The sequence below is a fragment of the Echinops telfairi genome, unplaced genomic scaffold, assembly GCF_000313985.2.
Source record: "Echinops telfairi isolate 266 unplaced genomic scaffold, ASM31398v2 ScPeMD7_7473;HRSCAF=8511, whole genome shotgun sequence".
Taxonomy (NCBI): Eukaryota; Metazoa; Chordata; class Mammalia; order Afrosoricida; family Tenrecidae; genus Echinops; species Echinops telfairi.
The window spans coordinates 10,469,885-10,476,189 of NW_022111377.1; the positions used below are offsets into that span (position 1 = coordinate 10,469,885).

The 6,305-nt window shown below is 39.1% G+C and overlaps 1 non-coding gene across 1 annotated transcript; it reads right to left on the minus strand.

The window, feature by feature from the left end:
* Positions 1-2,442: 2,442 nt before the first annotated feature.
* LOC115874013 lies at positions 2,443-2,605 on the minus strand. Its single transcript, XR_004048755.1, has one exon. It is a non-coding gene; the product is annotated as a U1 spliceosomal RNA (small nuclear RNA).
* Between the last annotated feature and the right edge of the window lie 3,700 nt (positions 2,606-6,305).

The following is a 6,305-nucleotide window of genomic DNA, read 5'->3' on the forward strand; positions in this document are numbered from 1 at the left end:
CACAAAATGAAAATTCTGGTAGAAAGAACTTACATTTTTATTTGTGTGGAGTCAACTTGGTCTTTGTTTCCATGTATTTAATTAAATATTCTTGTCTATTGACTAGATATGGTACATTTTATTCACGTGCGCACTGATTGTTTAAACAATTTATTTTCATGTATTGTAAGCTTTTGCCTCTTATTTAGGACTCTTACACGACACCTTCTTAAAGATGAAACAAAATTGTTTCCATTAAAGTCAAGATGGCTTTATAGCACTTTTGTACTTAATGTTGTTTGGGAAATCTTATTTGATAAATTAATGCTCCTACAAAGCAGTATTTGTGTAAATATACAACAGAAAACAAATTTGTAGTGATGAGCAGATACTTGAAATTCCACTAATATAATCCCAGAGCTTATTATAGCTAATATCAGGTTTATTTGTTTATGGAAAGCTGTGATATTGTTGTGGGGTGCCACTGAGCTAGTTCTTAATCATAATGACTCGTGTACAACAGAACATAACCTTGTTTCACACTGTGTCCTCTTCACAATTCTAGTTCTGTTTCAGCCCATTCTTGCCAAGGTGCTGGTTGAGTCCACCTTGCTCAAGGCCTCCAATTTTTTTTTCCTGACCCTTTACAAAGCTGATCTCCCCTGATAACCTGTCCAACGAACATAAGACAGATGTCCCCTATCCTCACCTATAAGGAGCATTCTGGTTGTTCTTCTCCCTGCCATTCTCACCCCTAAAAATACTTGTTTCTTCTCCTGGGAGTCCATAGCGTGTTGAACTCTTCTCCAGCACTATAACTCAAGTGCATCAGTTCTTCAGTGGGTTTTGTTATTTGTTATCCAACTTGCATATGCAAATCAGGCATGCCTTACTCCTCTTTCATGCCTCCAAGTAACTAAAGCTATGCTCTGTGTAAATAGGGCAGTGTGTTCGTCTGGGTACATTAGAGAAACAAATCCACAAAAACTCATGTATAAGAGAGAATTTTATATAAAGGTTAAGTGCACATCCCAACCCAGTGCTGCCCAAGCCCACAAGTCCAACGTTAACCCAAAGTCCTCTTGCATCTCACAAAACAAACACTATAACGTCGACTGCAGGAGGAAAGACGAATCAGTGAGCGTGTAAGCATCTCAGCGCTGGTAGGGGTCTCTACACGGCTGCTCCAGCACCCAGGGCTGCATCGGGGTAGATCCATGTGGCTTCTCCTCAGGGATGTCTTGCAGGAAGTGAGCCTTGCCAGCTGAAGTAGGGAACTGGCTAAGGCAACTTCACCCTGATCCGACCATCACAAAGCAAGAGACCTGAGAACTTGAAAGGCAAGGCTCACCGAGCCATTTATCTCTCCACCCTTCAATAAACCTCACATGCGTCTATCGTCCAGATTGGCACAATAAACTTTAACTATATCAGGAAGTAAGAGGGTTTGCTTCAAATAATGCTGGAACCCTAGTAGCTCAGTGCTTAGACTTTGGGCTGTGACCTGCAAGGACTGGAGTTGGAAACCACCAGCACCTCCTTGGGGGAAAGACAGGGCTTCCACATTCCCTAACAGTCAATCTCAGAAACTCACAGAGGAAGTTCTACTCTGTCCTATAGGGTCGCTATGATTCAGTGCAGTGGGTTACATGAATGGCACCTTTTTCTTATTCTCACCAAGTGATAGGATGGGTGCCAGCCAGGCTAAGGACCTAAAAGATGTGTGCCTGTGGACTTGGTTGAGAAGACACTGTCCTGGTTGAAGAACCGTATTCTGAGCATTTCTAATTCTGAGTTACAATTTATTAATTCCCAAATAAACCCCTGAATCATCACTATGAATCTTGTTTAATTGCCTGTGATTTTGGGAGTTATTTGGGGGGCTACTAACATCAAGGCAGTCAGTGTGAACCCACCACCGGCTCTGTGGGGTCTGCTGCTGTGAAAATTTCCAGCCTCAGAAACTTGCCGAGGCAGAATTGATTTGATGGCAGTGAGCAGGTGAGTTTGTGACATCTCTGTGGCCATTGTACCAAATTACTAAATTTGGCAGAGAAATGAAGATTGGCCTGAGAAAGATGATTGTGACCACAACTGGTTGAAAGGTAGGTGGTGCAGGCAGATTTGATCCTATAGGACGCAGAGTTGGCTGACGATCTTGATTCTCCTCCCCACTTGTGAAGTAAGACGATGTCAGACATTGCCCCACACCATTGGTTGCATGAACCAAAGCCAGTAGGAAAAGATAATGGTAACCGGCCATTTATAGTTAAGCTTGTTTCAGACTAAAATGCAAATAGCGTGCTCATTTTTTTAAATGCTATTTCTTTAGCTATTGAAGTAAACATCGTTATAATCATGAATATTTGGGAGTGTGTTTATGTGATGAGAAGATAAGTCATATATTTATTTATTTATTTATTTATTTGTTTGTTTGTTTGTTTGTTTGTTTGTTTGTTTTTACAGGGGAGAGCACAAACGCAGTCCCCCACTGCCACAAAGTATGCAGTCAAGTTTCCCACATTTGGGGAAATCGCAGGGTCAGCACATCTGGAGTGCAATGGATGAGCCTCACCCTGGGAAAACCACCTTCATGATCCTGGTATCTCCCCTGCCAGGTAAGAATAAGCCATATATATTTTTAAAACAGTTTTACTGGCAGATACATCACATATCATGCAATGTAATAGTTCAATCACGTGAGGAAGAGTTGTGCTATGATCACCACAATCAATTCTAGAACTTTTCTTCTTCCTTGTATTCTTTGTTAACTCTACATTTCTCCAAGTTCTCCCGGGTTATGTTCTCAGGCAATTATTAATCCACCTGTTGTCTCGATAGCTCTAGCTATCCTGAATTTCATATATAGAACATCACAAAACACAAATAAGAAACAAACAACAAGGACAAAGCAAAAGACAAAAAGGGGAAAAAATGAAAAACTGGCACAACTTTAAAGTGAGTCAAAATGGACATCAAATTATAAGGTGTTACATTTTAGTTAACTACATCTGCGATAATCAACTTTTCAATGCTTTATGTCTGATAGCAAAGCTATTCACATCCCTGGAGGGATGTCAGAAGGGATCCAATGGAGGCTTACTCTTTGTGGGAACTCTGTAAGTGGTTTAGGGGTGCCATAGTCATCCATAGCTTTCTGAAAAGTGGGTGCTCAGAATTTAAACTCTGATACTGTTCCCTTTTTCATATTTAGATCCTATAATTTGCAATCCTTAGATCACATGTGCTGATGTTCTTTTCCAGTGTGGATTTAGTTGATGCCTCACTTAGATAGCTTCTTGACTGAAGATAAACCTTTAAGACATCAGATACTATTTCTTCTGATAACTAGACACCATCGGGTTTTTTTTCACCAAACTTTGCTATAAAATCCATATCTTTAGTGATCTCTTCATGATGGTGAGTATTGAGTAGGGCCATGTCATAGAACTAATTGTTCTTAGATTAGGGTTATGGTAAGTTTGATTCCCAAATCTATTCATCTACCTATAGTTTACAAATGTTTCTGATTCACTTTAGAGACATCATTATTGAGAACATTATAAGTCATCCCCCAGGGCATAATTGAAATAAGGTAAAATAGTTGCATTAATTTAGCCAATGGTGTAGAATTGAAAATATTCTTGAGAAAAGGAAATTATACATATATAGGTTGGCTTTTCAGACTGTCATACATGCATTGCTAACTGGTATAGATTAAATGCTATTTGCAAGAACAGTGAGTGTTGGGAATAGGGCAAAATTTCAATAGCATTCATTTACAAAGGCAGAACCATGCCTGCCAGACTGATACATATCATGAAAAGAGAGAGAGAGCATTAAAGCAGTAAATACATAGTAGTCACAGGGTACACTTATTGAGTATTCTCAAAGCAAGAGATCTGAACCAAAGTCCAGTGACTGCCAATTGCATAACCTGGGGATGCTAGTGAACTGTTTCTTCTTAACCTGGGGCATTTCAGATTTAAGTCCAAGGGATTACATACATTCCTGAAATCTGCTATAGGTGAGTTTAAGGTAGAGACCGGTTCACTTAGGGGGGTTTCCGCATCACATCTTTCTGATGCGGTCTATGAAGGTTCTTGTACAGCTAGAATTAATAGAGTCGAATGTCCCAGTCGTCTACAGCACTTGGCCTGGATCACCCAGGGCTGGATAGAAACTAGGTCAAAGGTGTCCAATTAGGAGGATAGGACAGGAAATATTATCCAGGGGGCTCTTTGTAAGTATTGTTAAGCGTTTTTTCCCAATGGCAAGTTGCTGGTTTGCCACCACAGAAGTGTAATCTTCTTGGAAACAAACATGCCCCTTCCCACCCACACCCTATTTTGATATTTAAGTAAGCTTCTATTTTCACCCTTGTAAGAGCATCTGTTGATTTAGGGTGACATTAAAATAATGTTGTATGGTAGCGACTGAATGGTCTTCTCCCTCCTCCTTCATCTCAAGAAACTAACTCCAGTTGAGTAGGTCTCCTCTGTTGAAGTAGTTTTTAAGATGCACAAATAAACAGGGTTTGTTTGGTTTATATGGTTCATGGACACTCGGCAGGCTCACTGCCTTGTTGATTTGGAGACCAGATTAGAAGATTACATGACCTGTGTCTTGGTAGTTAGTCATATCGCAGACGCATAAAATATCTGTCCTTGTGACTGACTGACTTCACTCAGAATGGTGGTTTCAAGGTCCATCTGTCATGTGGTGTTTCATGTTTTTTAGCAATGTCCAGCATTCCAGCATGTGTAGGTACCAGAATTTCTTTACCCATTCTTCCCATCCCCAACAGTTTAATGGGCATATAATTCACATATCATTATAATACAATCATTCAACCACACAAATAATAGTTCTACAATTGTCACTAAAATCAGTTTTAGAACATTTTCTTAAATCTTGTACTCATTGTTATTACCTTCCCATTTCCCCCACCATCTCCTTGCCATATCCCAAGGGACCATTTATCCAGTTACTGTCTCTATACACTCAGCTATCCTGGACTTAATATACAGAAAAATGTTTAAAAGCAAACAAACAACAAACTAACACAAATAACAAAGTAAAACTAATAAAAACTACAATTGAAAAGGAAGCAGAAAGTATTAAAACTAGAACAAATTTAAATGGATCATAAGGAAGATCAAATGATAGGGTGCTACATTTTAACCTAACTGCATCTGCAACAATCCACTTTCCAAGGCATTTTGCATGTTCACAAGTCTATCCATATCCCTGGTTCAGGATCAGAGGAGAATCCCCAGGGATAATCCACATGTTCTTCTACTGATAAGCAATGGGCTTTTCCAAGCCTTTGGCTGTTGTGAACTCTAAACCAAGCACAGGTTATTATTTTTTTAATTTCACCAAATATTGCCAAATGTCACACCAAGCAACACACCCAATAATACAATAACAGAGAAAAATAATCATAACTCAATATATGTTAAAATATCACGTCATATAAAGACAACGGTTTAACTTACAAGGGGAAAGCGAACAATGAACAGTGACCATTGACTAGCTATTTGAAATTTTTGCAAACTGTTTTGTACCATATTCCAAAATAAATTCCAGATGCCTATGAGAAGTCTTTTTTGAAATTAAATCAAATCAAACAGATAAACCAAAACAATTTAAAGTAATACATACCTTCACCTATCTCAAAATTAAAATCCTCTCTAGAAAAAATAAGCAAAACTTAAAAACTAATTCTAAACAGGTAAAACTTGGAATATTAACATATGTGTATACTGTTATATATGAGTAAGGTATGGTTACTGTCATATATACATATATGAGTATGATTATTTAAATAAATAGGTTGGCAGTTTGAACTCACCCAGAGGCATCTCAGAAAGCCCACAGCCCAGAAAACTCTAGGGAGCACATGGGGTCACTAAGAGTCAGAATTCACATCATGCCAAGCAACAATAGCATATAGAGAGCATGTGCTAATAAATAATAAAATGATAGAAAAATCAGCCACAGCAGAGTGACAAGTAATTTATAAAAGATCTGCAAATGGCCAAATAAATACAGGCAAAAAAGTTTACCTCTAGAAATGAAAATACACATCGATAGAAAAAAAGATAGCCTTGGGGCCTATCAACATGACAGTGATTTTAAAGATCCATCTCACCAGAGTTGGCAGAGTTCTGGACTCCTCATCCCGCACTGGAGATCCACAGCCCAGCTGCTTCCCTCTGTGGTCCTTTTTCCACCTCCTTACACAGAGGAAGGTCCCAGCCATGGTCCATAAGTGCCTGGGTACCCTTACTGGCCCCACCACTCTGCAGTTGTGAAGTGTT